Here is a 23,063-nt window from a genome sequence, read left to right on the forward strand (position 1 = left end):
CAGTGACGGCGTCGGCAAACACGCCAGGCATGCATGATTTATTGAGGCCATCTCGCACCTCAGCGGCGTTTCTAGCCAGCAAGGGGGGGCTCGGGCGCTGGTGTCCCAACACCGCGTACCGTATTCCCCCTCAAGGTTTTTCCTGGTAGAAAACTAATTACCGCTGGCGGCATCCGGACTCGGGTGCTCTTCAAACGACGCCGCGCCCCTCTCTACGGCGCGCACTGCATGTTGCAACCGACACAAAGCGGGCTCTCCCCAGCGCTCAAAACAAGATGCACGTGGCTGCCGTCCGAATGCGAGGGGCGCGAACCCCCCGCTCCGTACGCGCCGGACGTGGTCAACATTGCTAGCAGCTGCGTCTCCAATTAGCAGGGGACTCAAGAGCCGGTGCCACAACGTCGCGTATACAACCGTCCCGCTCGAGCTTTGTCCGCGTGGCCCTATTATGACCATCGGCGGAATGTCAACAAAGCCCGCGCAAAAGCATTTGCTCCGAATCCGTTTTGCGCCTCTGCCCCGCGCCCCCCGCGGCGGCGCGCGCCTCGGCTCGTTACCGACACCACGCGGGCCGTCCGACCCCTCACAAACAGAATCGTTTGCCGCCCGAGGCGCTGGGGGGTGGACGCTTCTCCATTCACAAAACGCACGTGCAACTAGCGGCACTTCAAAAGTATATACAAAACAACCATGCAGCCCTACGCCGTCCATTCTTCCTGTTCGAGAGATGAGCGGCCTAACAACTACGATATCGTGCACGTCTGTGTACTATGTAAAAACTAATGTTAGAGCGCAGCGAAGAACTTCGCACCATTTAATTTGGCCGTGAACTCGCTCCGGAGCGGATGCGCAACGAAGAGTGCGAACGCGTGCGAATAAATGTTGCGCAACAGAACGAGACGTTGCTTTCCGGTGCCCCGTATCTAACGCACACACAAGCTGCAGAGTGAGACATCACGAAGGTGCGGCCTTCACATTATGCGCAGCATAGTGTTTCCTGCAAGAATTACCAGGGGGCGCTCTGGAGCTGTGGTCGTTGCGGTCGTTGTCGAAGATTGGTGGAAGAAAAGTAGGGAAACGATAAAAAAAAAACTGTGACGTACAAAAGCAAGTTCGCAACAGTGGGTCAGAAATTTTGATTGTGCGAGTTCATAGTATTCTTCTTTAACCTAGGTAGGCCATTAGGCATTATTATGGCATGAGCTTGGGGGCGCAACGTACCGCCCCGTTCCAAAGGGGACGGTCATAACATCCATCATCCATCCGTTGTGAGACCCGTAGATAACGCGCACTTTCCAGAAGCGCTTGTATTTCAAACGGGCGGAAGCATCAACCGGTCAGTGGTCTAGATAAAAAAGACGTTTGGCGTATTGGCGGGAAAAAGAAAGCAGGGAAGAGACAGATGCGACTGGATCCGTTACAGGCATGGGTAGCGGTACAAGGTAGATAGGGAAGTTTTGAGGAAGAGAAGGAAGATTAAGGAGATTTATACAAAGATACTAGAATGAAAAGCATGGCATACCTGATTAACTCAAGCAGACTAGGTGACGTATTTGTCACCGCCCCATTTCAAAGGGGATGACAATAAATCAGCATTATGATCCTCGTCCAGCGGATAAAACATTGAAGGGATATTATAGACGTATTTTTCTTATCTTCGTGCTTGTGGCTTCAAGCGTTCTTGTGAAGTCATTTGTCACTCATTGTATTTCTTTATTTCCAAGCACTAACGGTTCTATAAACATTGGAAGGCATTAGTACCTAAACAGTGGAAAGCATTAGTAACCAATACGAATTGTTGCATTTATACTTATAACGCAACACCTTCTTCTAAGTGATGGGTTTGCAAAGTCAGGAAGTCGCTTGAAGCAAGAAGAATGAAGTGTAGGCAAAGCAATGCATGTATACTGTGCCCGGTGCTAGTATATCCCAAGGATCCACATCTACATATATGCCCGGTGATTCCGATATCGATCGCGAAGTAATAGACCACGAATGAGGTACTACCGTCCAAGGCCCACGAAAGTGGCCCGCAGCGCAGTTCGTACCCACGGATGATCAACGTGACGCGATCCACTTCACTGTTTGAAGAGCGAGAGCCTAGTTCAAACGACGCCCACATTATGCGTAACGAGTACACGTAACCACGATGTTACTCACACTCGGGCGTCCGTTAACTAGCCGACGAATGCTTAACGACTCCAAAGGTCATCGCAACGAAATCGCGCCGCACGGATGCACTGCCGCGAGCGCCATACAGGCTGACAAGCAGCGGCAACAAAACACCCCCAGCTGCAGCTATACGCCACAAGGTCGTCTGCCCTCGAAAGGAGTCCGCTAAGGACGAGGCCACAAACCCAAACAAGTCCGAAAGACGGAGTGTAATGGGGAGGGTGAGAAAGAGAGAGAGGGAGTATGGCAAGCCAAGCGAGGATGCCGAGAGCAGACGAGGAGTATGGAAATAAAACGCCCGATAAGAGAACGACGCGGGATGCGGATGAGGCAACGCCGCAGAGCACGGTTCGCCGCCGGCTTCGGATTTCACCGAGACTGCGTGGAAGGCACAGAGAGCGGGCCGCTCGCGAGCGCTCCCGCCGCAACGCCGGAAAAGAAGGGGCCGACGACCTCGGCCCAGCAGCAAGCGGGCCGAGCGACGCTGCCTGCTGCCGTCGCCCCGACGACAACCAGAAGCAGCAACGCACAGCAAGCCCCCGGGAGAACCCGCTGAGCGGCCGACGCGAGAGCGCAGTCAACGGGCCAGTTATACGCCGAGAGCCTCCGCCACGGCGGTGATGTCACGCCGCAGGCAGCAGATGCGCGCCACGTCGTATATATACGGAAGCTTATAGGACGAGAAGAAGTTAGAGGGGGGGCGCCAGTTGTCCATCAAACTCGTCCACAATCACGGGGGGGGGGGGGGGGGGGGAGGGCCCGCGCGCAACTCGTCTCGCGTCCCGCTGGTCGGTGGCGGAAACGGGACTGACTGCTTTGCTGCGAAGGAAGAGTGGTTGGTTGGTTGGTCGCCGCTCACTCGCCCTCCAAGAGTCGGTCGACCTCGGTGAAGCCTTCCTTCCTTCCTTCCTTCCTTACCGCTAGCTCGCTATTTGTATTTCTTACTATTGTCCGCTCACAGCTGCTGCGCGTCAGTGGCTGACGCGTAGTACACTACGAGCCGTGTTCTTGACAGGCGTCGACGGGCGAGAATGCGCGCAAAGAAGGGGTCCAACATCGAGCGAGATTGCGCGACGAGTGCCGGCCACGAATCAAAGCCTACACGTGGACGCTTGCAAAGACCCCGAATACAGTTTACCTTCGACAACGAAAACTCTTTCACTCTGGCGATGCCGGCAGCTGTGGAGGCAAGAATTGGCTAAGCGCGGCGCCTTAATGCGAGGTCCGTCCCTGCAGCCGCCTGTATGATGTACTGTTTCAGAAAATGGAAGGAGATCTTGCTAATGCGATGCAGTTGAATAATGTGAAAACGCTTGCTCGTGTCGCTATGAATATCACTCGAAATATGGAGCTGCCGGGCGCATCCTGTTCCATGAGCTTACGTATATTCATGGTATTAGATACAAGCCATGAGTCTTCGTCGCCGAGAAATACACAATTTTCTTCGCTTCGAGAGCAATGGCGATGAAGGATACGTAAAGTGGGCAGCAGCAACATCCGTCCGATTCCGGCGCCATTCCGATTAAAGACAACGGCATACCCGGCGGAAAGGCCCGCGGTACAAACGGAGCGCTATAACGAGCAGCGCGCCTAAACCTCGGTGCAAGCGCACCCTCTGCCACGTCAACCATCCGATGATACTCAGGCTGATGCAGCGCAGGCAAACAGAACGCGTTGGGATGATTCAACCGAATGTTCTGCGGAGCATGTACAAAACTGGCGGGCGCCTTCCTTCCACTTCTTCTCCCGACCAAGCGGATTATTAAAAATAATCTCCGGAGTGGTTCGTCGTCTTAGCAGCAGCTGCGAGGATGAGTGGTCGTGGCCAAGTGTTTTCATATGGGATACAAGTTGGCGCTATTCAGGGCCAATGCTGCCTATTGAGTTCCTCTAGCGAAGTAGAGCAAGATTGAAAACAAACAGCTCGCTCATGACTCATTTTGGCTTGACATTCCAACATTCTGTAGTAGCGTGACGTTCAGTAATCGGCCCTACAGTGTGTCATCTGTACTGTGTGTTCTACTCTATGCTTTAATTTTCTCCTGTTGCTCTTCCTTTCCTCTTTCCTCTCCTCCTTCTTATCTTCCATTTGCGTGTTGCTGTCACCTCCCTCCTGAAGAGTAGGCAGGCGTCGTGCGCCTTCCGGTGGCAGTTGCCAGCCTGCTCCTCGCTTTCCCTTTCCTGTCAATTGTATATATGTGTTCAAAACAAATAATTAAGACGCAGTAGCCGGCGACAAAACTTCACACCACGCTGAATACACACCATGAAGGCTGGTACACCAAGCCATGTTGAGCAGTATTCGTAAGCCTAGTTTGCAAATCTCTACGGCGACATGCAGATGTGGTTACTTCCTGTGGCTTGCTGGAGGTTATACGGTTTTATGTCGATGATAGGACAGCATATCTAGCATCACCTGCTTTCGTCATCGTCAATGCTTCCGAACATCTTGTCAAAGAAACTCCAAGAAACAGCAAAGAAACTCTGTTCAAACAAGTATTCTTTCAAGATTATTTGCATTGGTTGGGCGGGCAAGGTTGACTCTTCCAACAGGAGTTCAAGGACGAAGTTCCCCTATCGTTGATGTTTTCAAATGCTATTAGATTGAGTGCTCGGTTACAAGAATGCAGTGACAGTGACAAGAACTTTATTGAAGTGTCCTGAGGAACCTAATAGGGGGGAACCGAAGGCTCCCCCAAGAATGCAGTGAAATCATTAATTCTTGATTGAATTCTTAATTCTATAAACTTAGCAGCCCACAAGCTGTGTGAATGACGTCCAGGGGAACTATACAATGCGGGAGTCACGAGGTAGTGTGGCCACTTGTCTCACTTTTCGGGCTTTTCTGGTTTTTCTATAAGCCTCCGCACACGGTAAGGCGTCTGTCACATTCACAGAGGGTAATTTACTGGATTTGTCGTCATTTTACGTTGCCACGGTAGCGCTCTTTCAACGGTATTCTTGTTTTCGCTGCTCCTGACAAACGCGACGCAACAAAAGTGCATACACTTGCGGGGCAAGGAATGGACGGGGCTGTTGACCGCCCATGACCTCGCGTACTCCAGTGGCCTCGAGGTGTCCGTCGACTTTGATCGGCCCGGGGCTCGAACGCGGGGGGGGGGGGTTGAGGAGGGTGCCGAGCGTCAGACGCGAGCACGTCACCCAACACAAAGGAAAGCCGCCTTCGAGGACGACCAGAATTTAGGAACAGCACGCGCACGCAAGCAAGCGCAAAACAGATGCTACGCGAAATACTGAAAAGAGAAAGAAAAAGCTCAGCGACGTGCTAAAACACTGACGAGTGTGTCAGCAGTTCCGTGCAGCAAAACTAAAATGGACGAAACGCCGACAGCCCCATTTAGTCAAAAGAACTTGTTGAAGATCCATGTTATGACGGTGACGAAAAGCTGAAGCTCAATAACAGCCCCCTTTCCCTGCGCTGCTGGGTAGCTGCAGCGACTTAGGAGACATTATTTGGCGATTATTGTTAGGGGTTGCCAGATCATCATCTTCCTGCCACGGAGCATCTTCAGGCTACGATGTTTGAAGAGCGACACACCTATTTTGCAGTGGGAAACTGGGAAAGCTGTATTTTATGCCGCACAACACAAGGTGCTGAAGCGAGCTAGGAATCTTTTCTTTTTCTTCTTATACATCAAGATTATTTAGGCAATCTTCTTGGTTGGCAGTGCAGGTGTCAGACAAACGACTATCGCTGCATGACAGAAGCAGTCACGTGGGAATATGTTAGGTCGGGCAGACTGAACTATTTATAAACATCCCTTCTCAAGGAACACGATCCTCTCCTGAACGAAACTGCCTCGTCACGTTTAGCTGTTTCAGTCAGTTAGTCTGATTAGAATGCAGGCGGCACAACACCGGAGGGCATCACTGTGGCAACGAAGCGCTAAGCAGACGCTAGTGACCTCAGCCGAGTTCATGCGTCAACCATAATAGACAGGGGCAGGCTTGACGATGCAACCTTGCCACATATTCAAAGCTCGCGACCGAACAAGCTCGTAAATGCAATTCTCATTTAGCGTAACGTTTCACCTTAGGCCAAGCTCGACCTTGCAAACCTCTATATCCTGTCGGCAACGAAGCGTTTCTTTTTCTTTCGAGGAGTCAATGCCAGTCTGGACTTCCTTTTCTCAGTTACGTAACAGCCACTCATCCCGAGCTGTGCACGCAACTAGAACGCGGAGCTCCAAGGTGTAGAGGGGAAGGACGCGAGGCTGAGACAAGTGCCGTAAATCCAATCGTGCAGCAGGCAGCCAAACGCCGTCACAGCGCCGCCATGCGGCCACACATAAAGCTGTATACGGGAGAACCTCCACTTTGGCCGCTTGCTGTAGGGGGCTGTGTCTAGGAGTCCCTCAACCCCCCCCTCCCCTCCCCTCGCCTCCCCCTTCCTCGCTCTACCGTTCCCCTTGTGTGATCCGTTTCCTGCTCAGCCGGTGATTTGTGTCCCAATCGCGGCTGCTTGGCGCGGCGAAGGCGCTGGTTTTGGGGCCACGGCTCGGCATGACGCAGCCGGCGTTTCCCATCGCTCTGACGAACGATTCGGGTGAGACGGCGCGCGTATAATACGTCCACGCGAGCACTTTAAGTTGGCCTGGACGCGTCCTAGACATTGAATCATCTCAGGTACTAAAACGAAAGAAAAAAAAAAAACATAAGAGGAAGGCCGAACATAGCGCGCTGGTTGAGAATACACAAAAGCCACCGCACCACTTCTATAGCCTCGTTCTTTCAGGCTCTTGTGTCACATTGTTAAGTCAAACGGAAGTTCAATACAAGATTGAATCGAAGCCAATAGCATCGTCATGACATGCAAGCAGGCTTTCTTTTTCGTATTGTGCTTCCATAACGTAACGGTGTCTGTTTGTGTGCGCTGAACAGAAGCAATTTGTCGCTAATACTGTATGACCCTGCAAGTTTCATTCTGTTCTTTTCTTTGTTTATATGTTGTCACCCACATCCCTCTGCAATGGCTCGGTGATTGAGGGTATCGAAAGTAAATAAATAAACAAATAAATAAATAAATAAAATCTCGTATTATTAAATACCAGCTTTGTTGCTCTCCATTTACCATGTTATCTCTATAAGGCGAACCCGAACAGTCTCGGTTTCCTGCTTGCTGTGCTTAGTCCGTATCATAATCATGAGCCTGTCTTTAAGTCCACTGCATGACGAAGGCCTCTCCCTGCCGAGTCCGTATATAGGCCGATTTGAATTGAGGGCGTATAGTATGTTCGCTTTACTCAGTCCGTCAAGCGCTGAACCTTTAGGTGAATGACATTCTCAAAGCTTTCAACGCTGGCTCGTACTCGCAGCTTAAAGTCAATGTTTTCTTATAAACAAGTATTTTAATCGACATCGTCGTCGAGTACTTCGGAAGTACGCTTCACGTGTGGCAGCAGTACTTAATTTCGCGCTCGTTAAGGCTACTTGTCGCAACAAAACCTAGTGCGCACGAGATGAAAACCCGAAACTCAAAAGAGAATCAACAGAATTCATAACTGGGCAAATCTCCACGGCCTTCGCTCGCCTCAGATCTTGAGCCCAAGCACACACTTAAGCTCTCCTTCGCAAACACGCGATACGGTCGCTGTGCGTTGAGACGCTAACTGCGGTTTGATTTGGTCTCAACCGAGGCACAGTTTAACGGAGGCGAGAGCTTGTGCGGACGAGGAACGCGCTGATAGCGCAGGCTTCCAAGAGCGAGAGCGAGGGTGACGTGGCGTCGTGCGAAACCCTCTCCCCTTGTGCAACACCTGGCGCGCTAATGAGGCAGCAGGTGTTCGCTTTCGCGTGCTCTGCTCCATCGAGGCGCGCTCGTGACATGGTGTTGCAGCAAATGGGAAAGAGGTGTCGTTTCTCTCCTACAGATTACAGACGCCACCCCTTTCGTTCAATGGACCACTTGATGTTTTCGCATCAAAAATGGAATGCAAGAAGCATTTGGCAACTACCACGGAAATGGGTTCATCACAATCTTCTGGGAAGGACAGGACAGAAACAGAAATGAAAGTGTCAAAGAATTAGGCAAGGAGAGAGAAAAGAAAGAACAAAATGGCAGATCACAAAGATTAAAGTAAAAAAAAAGCAACGGCAAAGAATGGCGTGCGTCAGTAGCAACAAAAATCACTGCAGGTCGCGCTATTAAATCATTGTGGAAGAAATATCGGTCAAGAAATAATGTCCGAGGTCTCGGCATACGAAAAAAAAAAGAACGTTGCAGACGCATCTCATTATCTTATAGGAAAGTAAGGAGGACGCGATAAGCCCATTCGCGTAGTGATGCACAAACCACCGGGGCACAAGCACGCATTGGGGGTCGTGTAGATATCGCAGGCCAAGAGCACGATAATCTCTGCAGCGACACAGGCAATGCAAAGAAAGGACGCTGATGAGCGTTAGAAACAGTTGCGAGCAACATCGCTCTATTGACCTTGCTGATGATGAGAGGACGCGATCGTCCCAATATACCATTTTTTTCTTCTCATCTTTCGGTTCGCAGACCAAAGTGCCCAAGCAAAACAACACAGGCCTCTCTATCCTCTCCCTTCTGCCGCCCACCGAAGCAAAAAGCAAAGCCACCTAGGAGGCGCGCTTCGAAGTTGCCTGCGCGTACACGCACAGCGCCTCGAAACAACGGCAGCAGCTGAGGCCTCCTTCTCAAGGCGGCGGCCCCCCTCCGCCAAGAGCGCGGCGCGTGCAAGAATCCAGAGCACGCAGGTCAACGCACGCGGCAAAAACATCGGCTCCGCTGCCTACGCAGCTTTTGCTTTCAAAGTCCAGCGCGCGCGCGCGCGCCGGCTCGTTTGCATCGCGTGCAGGCAGCACAAATAACGGAGTCGCGCCGCCAGACACGTAATCACCGCTAATTATCTACGGCGACTCTCAACCACGCGCCCGCATGTATATGCGAGAGGCAACGACGGCGGCGGCGGCGACTCTGTCCACGATGGAAAGTAAAAGTCACGAAAAGATAAATAACAACGAGATCACCACTGGGCGCATACAGCGGTGGTCCTCTTTTATCTGAACCAGCTCGCCGGCTGGGCTGCGCAAGGAGCGGCTTGTGTGTGTGTATGCACACGCACCGCTGGGGTGAGACGTGCTACGCTGAACGAGGGGGGGGGCAAGGAAAATTTTGCTTGTCCATTTCGCACGTAACATCTGGCGGGAGGAGGAACCCGGAAACGCGTCCCACTAGTGCTGCAGGGATCCCCCTACACTGCAACCCAGCACTGGAGGCGCCTTGGTTATATAACGAGGCGATGTTGCGCCGCTTCGAAGATATACACGGCGTGTACACGCTGATCGCGGCATGAGTTCAGCGTTTGACCGGGGGCGGGGCTCGGCGCGGATTCGTATAGGGTTATCTCTGAACGGCGGCGAACAAGAGCCACGATGACTCTCTCTCTCCCGAAAGAGAGAGAGAATGACAGACCGCGTTCGGCTGATCGCGCGACGGTGCCCGAGAAATCCCTGGTTACGGTTCGCCAGTTAGAATAGTTACGCCTGAACAATGGCATCTGTAATCGGGCGGTGCAACGAAAATTATTAAGTAGACACGCTCGAGCCTGCTGGGGACGTTGCACCGTACAATCAGTGGCACTAAACTGTGTGCGCTCAATTGAAACATCACACGGTCTCTTCGAAGTTATGGTGCATCTGTAGCGCTTCTTTTTGATCGGAGTCTACACGAATGAGAAAAAAGAAATGAAAGGGGCAGGGGCGGATCGCAGAGCCGACAGTTCTAGCCATGCCACGCGTCCCTATCAGCCGTGCGGTAATACGTCAATCCTGCCTTGTTCCTGCTCGTTTACAGGGCGCATACATTTGGCACAATGACTGCTATACGATAATGTGGCACGGTTAAAGAAACTATTTAAGTTCCGTAAATTCGGGAGCAATCAGTTAATACCGGGAACCAAAGCAGTATTAGTTCTTATGAGAATTCAGCTTTGGATGTAAAGAGCCCTAATAAGTTTCAGACATAACACGTCTTATCCGTATTAAGTATACGGTAAAGGCGGAAATCAACACTAACGACATACATTCTTATTCCGAAGCAATTTATCTCAAGCGACAGCATGGTCATATCTCATGCTCATTGGATCTTTTCATGTCTCGAATGAAAGCCTCCTCAACGTTGTCGCTCACCGTTGATCAGATTATGTCCCCTGTACGACGTTTTTCACAGAGCACCTCTCTAACAATGCTTTTAATGCGACGGCTATATGGCGAACTCATCAGTGGTTCGAAATAAGATGTCCTCGTATCAGAGTTTATTATTATTATTTTTTAATTATGCCACGTCGCGGTTAGGTGATCGATCGCCGTCCTGAATGGAACACGTTTTCTTTTCTTTTTTTTAAATTTTCGTTAATAAGCTATATAGCAGACTGATGACTACATTTTCCAACAAGTTTCACTTCCCATTCTTTCCGTGCCGATCGACGGGGGCGAAGCAGTGCTGCCGTAATTATCTGGATCGGTTATACTAAGCGGGTTTCCCGGTTGACAAAGTAACACTGCAAAATGAAATCGATCGTACGTTACGAAATGCGGGACCAGGTACCAGATAATGTAACGATTCTCATGTCCCTGCTTTTTTTTTTTTTTTCGCGCTTCGTCAGTGGTCCCAGTAGCACTCCACCAGCGTTTATCGCCGAGATACGCCGGTCGTGAGTGGTGGACCGTGGCCTCCGCGATCAGCTCCGGCGGCGCGCCGCCGGAGCCGATCGCGGAGGCTACGGTTGGACTACGTGCAATAGAACCGGAAGAAAGGAATCCGTAACATTAGACCAGCCCGGCGCCACCGTCTGCGTCGAATGCACGCCGCGAATAACGATGCCCTCAGTTTATGCACACCAGACTTGGCGAGCCGCCAGTGCGTCGTGCGACCCGCGAAGGCGCTTTTAACTCTTCTGGGGGACATTGGCCTCAGCCAGCGTTGCTATACAACCACTGGCCTCAACCAGACGACTGCGACCAGCACAGGGAGCGCGTGTTTGCGTTACGGTATACACGACTACTGCGTGCTTAGCTTGCAACGGCCTGGCTAACGTCTTTCCTCCTGGGCATCATGCTGTAGTTAGGCAGGAACGCAAACCTCTCCAATACTCAACAAAAAGCCCGTCTGTCTCTTTCTTCATCCCTCGGGAACGTACACAAGAAACGCGCGAGTGAGGAGCACCCAGTATCACCGTGCATGCATGCCTTGTCCGGTAGATGGCCCCATGAACGTCAACACTGTAATCGAAGCACTGTCTAATAGAATTCAATGCCGGAGCAATCATCAAAGACGCTGCAAGCATGCAAACCTGATAAAAAAAAAGAATGAAAGAAGCGTGAAACAAGGAAAAGAAGAAGGGATTTGGAAGGGGGGGGAGCCGTTCGCCGGCAAAAAGCAATCAACTCTTTCCACAACGACTATAGATGTTCGGAACAGATTCGCTGGCAACGCCACCGGAGTTACGAGAGCACTTGGGAGTTCACTCTTTCGCGTTGCGGACGCACGGAATTCCGGACTGTTTATACATGCGTAGAAGACCAACAAAAGCACAGGCACGCACAAAACGCCCAGCTCTCTTTCCGTCGTTTTTTTTTTTCTTTTACTTCAGCACACACATCCATTATTTGCCGCCCGTCGCTCCCGTCTGTCGGCACGCACGAAAATGGATACGGATTTTTTTTTTTTCTGTGTTCCTCTGAAATCCGGAATGGAGCCGTCGTTGGCGGGGAAATTGTTGCATGCTCAAGCAGAGACAACGCGTAATGGTAAAAGAGCGTTGGCCACATTTTATGTACGTATACATATAGAGGCGGCAGCTATAGTAATGGTTCCACCGACAGCACTTGTTTCAGCGTCTAGAAGCGCTGGCAGGCGGCCGGAAGGACTCTACAAATAGTCTCGGAAATGTAAGTGGCCATGTCGGTCACTTCATTGCGGTATAGGAGAAACCCACAGACACGCAACCGGGAAAAATAAAAGAGGACGTGTAGTGGAGCAATTGTTCCGCCGTTCCCTTCGTGTTCTTCACCCGAGCACTGATCTCCAATCCGGTTATATACGTAGGCGGGAGTTCGAATAAGAGCGCAGCTGCTTTTTTTTTTTTTTAGCATTGGCCAGCGCTCTGTTCCGTAAACGACCGCGTTCGAAACTGTAACTGAGATGACCGATTGTTTTATGCAAATGGACGCGATATCAAAAAAAAAAAAAGTAACGATGCTTTTCTCGATGACTATTTTAGGCCACTGTACAGCCATCATGTATGCCTTGTTACGAACTTCCCAACCGGTGCCACCAGTGTTACGAACTTGCACCGCTGCACCACGATAACGGCTTTGTGGTCCCGTAGCGCTCGTCACCCGTTTCGTGACAGAGCGTTGGTAGCGAAGACTCCGAGCCTGGCGTCGATGAGAATAACAAAAGGGACTTTATACATTATATACAGGTTATCATACAGGACATGAGCGGATCGGCACTGGGGCCGAGAGCTCACACAAACGCGACTGTTCTCGCACGACGGCGTCCGGCGAAAACGCGTGACACATCTCACCCCAGTCGGGAGCGACCCTCTCTCCAGGTGGGGTCAGCGGATCCTGTTTTCGAGCGGCGTGTTGCTGCTTTTATAATCCCCGAGGCCCATTGTCACTCAAACGGCCCAATACAAAGTCAGCACACGACGGTCGTCCGAGGGGTCCAACCAGCGACCGCGCTGGCCACTCGGTTCAAAGTTCGCGCGCGCGGTGACCTCCAGGCAAGGGAGGTGCGGCGCCGGGCCGTCGGGCACACGCGGGCACGTCAAAACACGCTGCTCCGCCGAGGCTTCTCCCGCACGAAGGCGCAGCATCTTGACTTGTGAAGGGAGAATTATGGCGCTCGCAGGATAGATTCTGCATCTTGCAGATTCGGGATCCGGGCTTGTGGTAATGGCACAACAGCATCCCCGCCCTCAGATAAGGCGCCGGGAAGACGAGCTGCCTCCACGTGGCTCGGATGCCAGGCGCGCACGTTCCTCAGGCTCGTCCAAGTTCACGTCCAGTGTCGGGACGCCAGGTAACCTCACGTGCCCAGGTCCGACTCGCCAGGACAGGAGCTCTGCTCACCACGTCGTCGCCAAGGCACCTTGACCAGCTCCGCTCGGGTCGTTCCTAAGACCTTGCTTCTCGCCACTGGTCCCGCTTGGTCGTTCTGCAGCTTGCAAAACCGACCGGCAAAAGGCAACACCCAACACGAACAAGTGCCCTCTGTCTCCCGTCAAACACCAGACAAAGCCATAATTCAAATCAACCTAAGTAATCGCTATCCCCTTTTGCTCCCGCTGCAACAAGAGGCAGGTGTACGATCTAGCACACAAGGCTCAAACAATCAGTTTTCAAATCATCAACATAACAAACTAGAAACAATTATTAATCATCAATAATAATGACAAATAGAATGGTCCCCTTGAAATCGCTTGGACCGAAAACATACTTCTGAGGAAGCAAATGAGGTCATTCATTTTTCCCGGCGATATTTTCGCGGAATCCGAAGCTGCTTATATTTGCGACCCTGCTTATCCGTGTAGCGGCGGTACAATAAGCCAGATTCCTTGCCAAATGAAACCCCCTTTTCTTTCACTCCCCGTTTGACGCTCTTCCTCAGATCGGCTAGTGAACAATCTTCCTGTTGTTCGCGAATCCGAGTTTCCCTTTCAACTGCAGCCTGCTCCTGCCAGCTGGCGGAAACCGGAGCGAGTGTGGAGCCCGCGTCGCCTAATTGCGGCGTCGAGTCTATATCGCGGCTAGCACTGCACGCGTCACTCCCACTCACTTCCAGGACCCGCTCGTCTAGGCCAGCCTCCGAGCTCTGCCTCTCCCGTGACTGCTCGCCACTCAAGTTACCGTGATCGGTCCGTGTGCCGCACCGCCTTTCGCTTCCCGTCGCTAAGTCAAGTTCCTTCGACAGCGGGCGCGCTTTGGATCGCGTGGGGGCCATGTACGCCACGTCGGCAAAGAATGATTTGCCCTGATCCCTCAGCAGCTGCTCCGAGCTATTTGAGAAGAGGTAGGAAAATTGCTCCGGGAGGGCGGCTGACACAGCGGCTTCGGTGTTAAGTTTCCCAAATTCTCCTTCAATGCTAACCGTTGCGATCGGTAAACAGACACTCTCCTTCTCGGCCACTTGCCGTATCCTAACGCACTCTCCCGTAAAATCACTCGAGGAGACGAAAGACGGGTGAACAACGTCCATAGTTGCTGCAGAGTCCCGCAGTGCTCGGCACTTCTTGCCGTTTACCTTAATTTCCTGCACATAGGGCTCCAATAGACGTATGTTTTTGTGAGTTTCCTGTATCGTTGCAAAAGCAATTCTCTCTGGGCAGCTTGCAGCGATGTGCCCTTGCTTTTTGCAATTGTAGCAGGTTAACGGTCTCCGTTTTTCAAAAGAACGCGTCATTTCGTTTCGCTGTTTCGGACCATCGTCATCATTCTGAGATGCATTCTGTCCATCCCTTACAGTTTCTTTGGGAAGGGACTCGTCGTCCCGAAACTCGCGACGCGTGATTTCCTTCCGTTCGTCGGGCTTCCCGTAAAACCCATCTCTTCTATCTCCTTTTTCTATGCGCACTGCCTTGCTGTGCAAGCTGCGGCGGGTGTAATACTCTTCCGCTAACTCTGCTGCCTTGTTTAGCTTAACCTCCTTTAGCCTATCTTGCAGCCAGAGCCGGACATCCTCATCAATGCAACGGTAGAACTGCTCCAACGCGATGCATTCGACAATTTTGTCGCGGTCGTCGTAAACCTCTTCGCCCTTCAGCCATTCCACCAAGTCGGCTTTTAGACGAAACGCGAAGTCAACATTCGACTCCTTACCCTTTTTTGCATACCGGAACCTCTGCCGGAAAGCTTCGGGCGACAATTTGTACTTCCGCAGTAGCGCTTCCTTCACATCACTGTAGCTCTCAAACGCCTCTTTCGATAAGCAAGTTATTACGTCTGATGCCTCCCCAGGAAGCAACGCTAACAGATTCTGTGCCCAGAGGGATCGCTCAATGCTATTCCGTTCGCACACGTGCTCAAATTTCACGAGGTATTTGGCCATATCCTCTCCGACGACAAAGGGTGGAAGTTGATCGCGTATTCTTGGAACGTTAGAAGTGAGACTAGGCGCTGGCGAGCTATTTCGGGTCTCCAACTCTTTCATTTTAAGCTCGTGCTCACGAATCTCTCTCCTTTCCTCCTCCTCGCGACGTTGCTGTTCTCTCCTTTCCTCCTTTTCCCGTCGTTCATTTTCCTTCCTCTCCTGCTCGCAACGTTCCTTCTCCTCCCTTTCCCGACGTTCATTGATACCCGCCAAGGCCTCAGCGGCTTCCTCAGCCGTTACGTCCCCAGTCCTCATGACCTCAAGGATCGCATTCTTTCTTTTGGTTGAGCCCAACTCAATGCCCAACTCCTCACAAATTTCGAGAAGTTCCTTCACCTTGTACTTCTCCATCGTTCACACTGTCCTCCTGCTGTTTACCCTTTTTGAATATACCTGCCGTACGCTACTATAACACTACTAGTAAGACATATGCAAGTATTTCACACACTGCCCTGTTTACCCTCTCAGCATCCCCTGGTTTTCAAAACACTCTTACTAGGCTTGAAACACACAAGGTTAAACACAATGCAACACCAAGTCAATCCCTGAGCTACTATAACCTGTGTCAGAGAAAGTCTGGTGTTTGAGGTAAACTTCAGGCACTCACCGCGCCGAGGTAGCTGATGCCGGTCAATCCCGTAGCTGCCATCCAGTGTTACGAACTTCCCAACCGGTGCCACCAGTGTTACGAACTTGCACCGCTGCACCACGATAACGGCTTTGTGGTCCCGTAGCGCTCGTCACCCGTTTCGTGACAGAGCGTTGGTAGCGAAGACTCCGAGCCTGGCGTCGATGAGAATAACAAAAGGGACTTTATACATTATATACAGGTTATCATACAGGACATGAGCGGATCGGCACTGGGGCCGAGAGCTCACACAAACGCGACTGTTCTCGCACGACGGCGTCCGGCGAAAACGCGTGACACATCTCACCCCAGTCGGGAGCGACCCTCTCTCCAGGTGGGGTCAGCGGATCCTGTTTTCGAGCGGCGTGTTGCTGCTTTTATAATCCCCGAGGCCCATTGTCACTCAAACGGCCCAATACAAAGTCAGCACACGACGGTCGTCCGAGGGGTCCAACCAGCGACCGCGCTGGCCACTCGGTTCAAAGTTCGCGCGCGCGGTGACCTCCAGGCAAGGGAGGTGCGGCGCCGGGCCGTCGGGCACACGCGGGCACGTCAAAACACGCTGCTCCGCCGAGGCTTCTCCCGCACGAAGGCGCAGCATCTTGACTTGTGAAGGGAGAATTATGGCGCTCGCAGGATAGATTCTGCATCTTGCAGATTCGGGATCCGGGCTTGTGGTAATGGCACAACAGCCTTCAAACTTCTCTAACACAAAGCGTATGCTGCGCAATACTTTTTTTCTTTCGTTCTTTCTGGATGCGACCTAACAGTGGTGCAGTTGGTCACAGGAAAGGTACAGGCTCTCAGCGCACTATCGGTACTGGCGCGAACTGCGAGAAGGACCACGTGGTCTCCGAGATCAGTCGATGCGACGTGCTCTCCAGTCGTCTCGGAGGCCATGTGGTCCGTGAAAATGGGGGAAGCGCTGCCGAAGCGATGCGAACGAGTGGGCACTGCCGCGCTTCATTCAATAGAGGATTTATTGCACGACTTCTGAGACAGTAAGCTGCCAAGTTTTTTTCTTTTCTTTTTTCTTGCTTCAAGCACGGTCACCATTCTCTCCCGATATCCAACGCACGCAAAAGCGGTGGAAAGCCTGTTCGGTTCTGTTAGGTGAAATTTGTCTTGACCTTGCTTTCGTTTCACTTTCATGTTGGCGATGACTGTCACCTGAAGGTGCGAGAGTTATTCCCCCTTCCACCGAGTCGCATTCATCGCTTTGCCACGTTCGCACCCGTTCTCAGGTCCAAATATTTTCGTAGCTCGGAATCCCTAACGTACGCGCGAAATAGCTCGGCTAGTACGTGCATACACTTAACGTCGCCAGAAGAGCCCTTCAACCTATAACACGCAGTGCGTGGGTCGGGAACCACTTCGACCAAACGACGATTTATACACGGCGCCAGGCCATTACACTCTACAGCCTCGCCTTCGCTATAAAGTCAAGTATGCTGATTAACAACAGTGCCAGAGCATCAACGCTCAACGACCGTCTAACCACTTTAAAGGAAAACAACAACAACAAAAAAACCAGGCCCCGCCGCCTAGCCGCCGCACGTGGCCGCACCACGAAGCTAGCGCACACGTGCAGTATAAAACTGCACCCAGCTCTCATTAGGATAATATATTCGCGCACAAACGATCCTCGAAGCAGCTATACGAGCTAAGCTCATAAAGAAAGGAATAATGTAACCAAGTGCGCGCCAACCTGCTATTCAACAAACTGGACCCGGCGACGACAGGAATAGCGGCAGCCCTTTTGCGGGGGCCGATTAAATAAAAATCTATACACGCGCCCGCGCGGGCTCGCACCACCATGCGCGAGCCGCAAGGCATACGTGCTCGGCCAGGCAACACAACAAGCAGGAAGAAAGCGAAAGGTGCCGGCCAGGAGCGACGCCCAGAGTTCCCTCGGTGGTACCAAGGGGGAGGGCGACAGGGCGAGGGAAAGAGAGAGCAACCGGTTGGCTGCACCCCCCTCCCTCCCCCCGCTTCAGGATGGCCGCCCCCGGAGTCGCTCTGGAGCTACGAGGCCCCACATGACCATCACTTACTCTCCCAGCCAACCTTCAGCTCGAGAGAGACAGAGCTAATGCCGCCTTACGTCTTCCCTGGATTTGCACACACACACACGAAGAGGCCTCGGCGCTGACCGAGTCACGCCAGACCCCGCCGCGTCAGCGCGAGACCGGGGCAGCTGGTCATCAAGCTTTGGGAGATCGCCGCCAAAGATAGTAGCCCGGCCATAGACGTCGTTAAGTATACCACTCCCCCCCCCTCCCCTCCCCTCCCCTCCCCTCTTCATCGCCAAAAAGCCATAGCGCAGATATCCGTGCATTCCTCCATGCCTCTCAGTAACGGTGGCCTTCTACTTGCCAGTACAAACCTCTCTCCCTCGCACCCTGCGCGAGCATGAGGGCCTCTTGCCCAAGAGCTCGAGACACGAGATTAACCGAAGTACCTCGGCGATTACGCCACGAGGCGAGACAAGCAGGAAGGGCTAATGCGAAGCGCGCACGTCGTTTCTTCGGCAGTGCCCCGATCGCCGACGCCTTTCGCTCTCGACGACCGGAGACAACGCGGAGAAGGGGGAGGAGGGGCCAGCATCGCACATAGGCCTTCCCATGCGTATAACCGAAGAGTAACGACGTTTCCCGGTAGCATATTACCGCATGCGCACGCTCGTCCAGAGGTCTATGCCTGCGACCTCCCCAGCATCATCGATCGTTCGCCCAGCGGGCTCAATACCGTATCTGAACACGCAACGACTACTACCGCGTTGTCGGCTAAGCAAATTTCCAGCTTCGCACAGCTCACAGTAATACGTTGACGGCGCCGTCTCGGCTCTCAAGGCCTTTTGCAACACCAGGAAAGAGAAAACGCGATGTCTTCGTAAACCGATCGCAGAGCCGAGGTGACCTCTCCTAATGCTTAACCTGTTTTCGCCTATAGACATCAGGAAGGAAGACAAGTCTAACACTATGCCCTTCCTAAGTTGTCTTCATGCGAAGTGAGCTCCGTGCGATCTTCAGTGATCATTCTTTCCGCAATGTTTGCCACTTCTTGTAGGTGCCCGACTGTCCAGAACGTTCCGTTTGCATGCGCTGAGGAGCGCTGCGCTACAGGCGCATGCATGCCAAGCACAAGTATTTCCCTCGCGAGAGGGACGTCGGCTGAAGCTACAATTAGTACCTCATAAACAGTGAATTTAGCTTGACTTAGACACACACACCCACACTCCATCGTGATTCTTCATAAGACACCATCAAACACTGAAAAATAAGGGGAGGGGGGTGGCGAGTACGCATTCGTTGCCACAGCGCACATGGCCAGCCGCCCATCCAAAACATTAAGCCACAAGCGCAATTGCGACAAAGGTGCGAGAACAGGAAACAATTGCCAGTTTGTGACTCACCGTGCCACCGCACACGCGCCGTTTCGTAGCACCAAACACAGTCTTTGAGCTCCGGTGTCGTCACAGTCCTTCACCATGCAGATCGCAACTTAAAACCAGTGAAAACTTCGTTCACAACACTTCGCGTGCGCGATACGACGTGGTCCACAAGCACGTAATGACGAACAACTACTGCTGAATATACGCGACAAGCAGTGTCCACATCCGGTGCTTCCAGACCATTTACGTCAAGCTTAACCAGGTTGCCACTAAAGTCTGGACAATCTCCTATCGCTCCGCTTCCAGCTCTGGCACTTGCTACTCTAAACTCGGCGCAGAGTATGCGGCAGACAACGGAGGACAGTCGCCGGAACCAGATGCAACGCGGCTACCGGTGTGTACGTAACAAGTGTTCCCGCGGCGGCTTTCGAAGCGAAAGCAACAGTTTAAAAAACAGAAAAGCAAACGAAACCGCCCGTAGAGCAGCGAACGAACAGCGAGACGGCGCATGCGCGTGGCAGGCGCGTGTTGCTCGGCAGACGGCGCCAGCCACGAAGCAAAACGACAGCGAACCATCTGCCGCCGCATCCAAAAAACGTGCGGCGGCAACTTCGCGTCCCCGCGGCCATGATAGAGCCTGCCACCTGCTCCAGAAAACAACCGCCCGCCGACCAGTGCAACCGACCGAACGAACGGCCGACCGTTGGGGTCACGAGTTTGGAAAATGACGCGTAAGCAAAAACCACGCGCTATGTGTCAAACGGCCTCTCTTATCGACTTCGCGTTCCTTGCATAGATATGTTAAGCTGTGCTTCGTTTAGTGCACACAATGTACTGAACAGTCAAATCAAATCAATCAATCAATCAAAACTTTATTCCAACAAATATGTTCTTTCCGGTCATTCGGATCAGTACGGATGTGGCCACAGCCGAGGCGCGGACAATGGGTCGTTTCTCCGTCCTTACTTCCACGTAGCTACGAGTTTATATAAATGAATTTCCATGAAACAGGGCATGTACTTACAGAAAACTGCTACTTCTCCAGCACATTTCCGGGAAACTAAGTCTACGAGTGATGCCAGTACACCGCTGTTAACGAATGTTCGCACGTGATGTTTAAGTCGAGGGCTTTTTGTTGCAGAGTGGCACTTGCGAAGAATGTATCACTGTCCCCATATGTTTAAGTGTCACACAAAGACGAGGAAAAAATTATTCCATGGCTGTAACGGTGCATTCGTGTCTAACAGCTGCAGTGGATCTCTGAACAATGTAGACGTCAATCAACTCATGCTTGCGTATCTCAGCTCCCATATGCCGCGATTCTTTGCAGGACATGACAACGCTAATTACCTTTTGTTCAAAGACACGGCAGCTGAGTTCACTTTAATCAACTTCCTGACGAAAAACTACAGCACCGCCGATTTGTCAATTTACTGCGTGACGTCACAAAGCCAGTAGAGGGCGCAACTTTGTAGCTTCCCATATCCTAATGAAACATTACACACACACACACACACACACACACACACACACACATATATATATATATATATATATATATATATATATATATATATATATATATATATATATATATATATATATGTTAGCGCAAGCTCTTGGGTCAGTTGGTGCATGATTAACTTGCAAAGGGGGGTACCAGCGAAACACAAAGGACGCACATTTTTAAGGTATTATGTGCGGCAATGTGAATTTCAATAAAATACAGTTGAAAGTCGAGCGTCCGTACATGTCTAACGCATTTTCCTTGTGTGCGTCCTTTGTGATTCGCTGGTACCCTCTTTTTCAAGTTCATACATTGTTAGGATCGGCTTGCAGGGGTACTGCTCTGCAAAGCTATCTCAGTCCGTTGCACGTGCTTCGATCGACCCGCGGTGGTGGCGCCCTTCGGAGAACCAGCGAGGACTACAGCGCTAACCGACTATGAACTTCCTTCGGAGAACTGGAGACTACGGCAGCGTTAATCCAACATGCGCCTCGTTCGGAGAATCGGCGACGGCAGCAGGGCTGGCCACGTTTGGCGCCTCGTGAATTGTTGGTTGATTTACCAGGTCTTCATGGTCTCTCTGCACCAAGAACAACTTCCCTAACAAAAGGGTGCCTTGCGGTACGTTTTCCTCGGGCCCCAGGATTCGTCGCAGTCTGCTGACACTCATGGCGACTACAGGAGAAAGCCAGCTCTGGAATTTAGAGGCGCTGGCTGGGGTCAGGCGTGACCACCTGGCTGCGAGGACGCGCTCAACTCGGCTTCAGGGAAACCAAAGTGCGTACGTGCGTGTGTAAGCCCTCCTCCTCCAAGTCGGGTCGACTACGCCTCAACGATTATGGACAGTCCGATTGGACAGCTGTTTTCCCTCACCTATGGATCTAGGGAGAATGGAGTGTTTATAAGCAGCTGTTTGTCGGCTGCTAGGGAGTGCTCGTCAGTGTGCTCTGTGATCGTGCTTGTGAGCTGTGTGCTCGTGATCGAGAAGCAGTGTGTTTGGAGCTTCGTGCTCGCATGCTGTATGTTTCGTCTTGCGAGCTCCATTTGGGAGTCACGCTAGACAGTCGAATGTATCTTGTTCTAATGTAAATATCTGTAAATAAACCCTGTACGCCTAGTTCATCCCAAGTTCCTCCCTTCGTCCGACAACTCCGACAATATATACATGTTGTCCCACATGATTTGAGCCAAAGTTTTAAATATGAAAGGCACTCCGGACGCGAATTCAACCGGATGTATTACGTTGACGGTGGCATAGAGTTACTCATGTTATTTTTTTTATTTTCCCCTTAACTAACGGATTAGCTATGTTTAATTAACCAACTTTTTAAGTATTGGATGCAGACCCCAACTGTGACACGAAAAGTTGTAGAGCACCTTGAGAAATCTCTCAAATTGTTTCCAACACGATATATCTCACGTGGTCCTTTCTTCCGCGTTCCAAAGAAAGCCCGCGATATATGAAAAAATACCACGTGATGGGGCGATTGCGCACTGTTGTGCGATGGATGAACAAGGTCGGCTGCAGCGCGGCTTGCCCGCGACAGGGCGTTATGTCTGGTGTAGGTATCTGGGCATGCGGCTTTTATCGCCTGACGGCGCAAATGCGTGCTGCTGGCCTAGCGGTGTATCATAAGCTCTATTAATCATTTGTATTAGTGTAAAGGCATGAGTTTGAAACGAATTGAACTAGTTGTAATGGAATTTAGCTGTGTGCAGGTCGAATGCTCCAGAGCTGGAACGAGCGATGTTTGCAATCGCTTCTAAATTTCTTGCGAGCAGATAAACTGACAACTCACTGCGATGAATGAGATAACAGCATCTTCTGCTTGTACCGTTGAACTAAAGCAAGCTATGAGAACAATATGTCGCTTCGCGGCGTAACGGGACTCATGATCAACTTTCGATCTTCCGAGGCAGTTACATTCCTGCTACCATGCCTGCAGAAAAAAAGTATGATAGCGAGAATATTGCTACGGGGTAGTATTCCCAATGACGAAGAGCCGAGAAGGAAGAAGACGAAGACGACGTTTGGAAGCTAGCGCGGGCTGTTGCCTCTTAGTCAACTGCGGCGTATTGCCTTGTAAATATACTTGTAAATAGCGTTTCGTCGGTGTCTTCCTACGTAACAATATTCTTGGTGTTTAAAACATTAGCAACACTAATGCCGTGGCAGAAAACTACAAACGAACCAAAACCAAATGAAGCTTAAGCGTAC

The 23,063-nt window shown here is 51.5% G+C and overlaps 1 protein-coding gene across 3 annotated transcripts in view; it reads right to left on the reverse strand.

The window, feature by feature from the left end:
• The window catches only part of a (arc), a 221,854-nt gene that overhangs the window by 86,109 nt on the left and 112,682 nt on the right, over positions 1 to 23,063 (reverse strand). The window contains exon 1 of one of the 3 annotated variants that reach the window (XM_065452069.1): positions 19,360 to 19,501. The exons of the other annotated variants lie outside the window; for them this stretch is intronic. The gene's annotated coding sequence lies outside the window, so the exon portion shown is untranslated. Of the gene's footprint in view, positions 1 to 19,359; positions 19,502 to 23,063 lie in introns of those variants that run through there. 3 annotated transcript variants of the gene reach the window in all.

Source organism: Dermacentor albipictus, chromosome 2 (assembly GCF_038994185.2).
Source record: "Dermacentor albipictus isolate Rhodes 1998 colony chromosome 2, USDA_Dalb.pri_finalv2, whole genome shotgun sequence".
In the NCBI taxonomy this organism is placed as follows: domain Eukaryota; kingdom Metazoa; phylum Arthropoda; class Arachnida; order Ixodida; family Ixodidae; genus Dermacentor; species Dermacentor albipictus.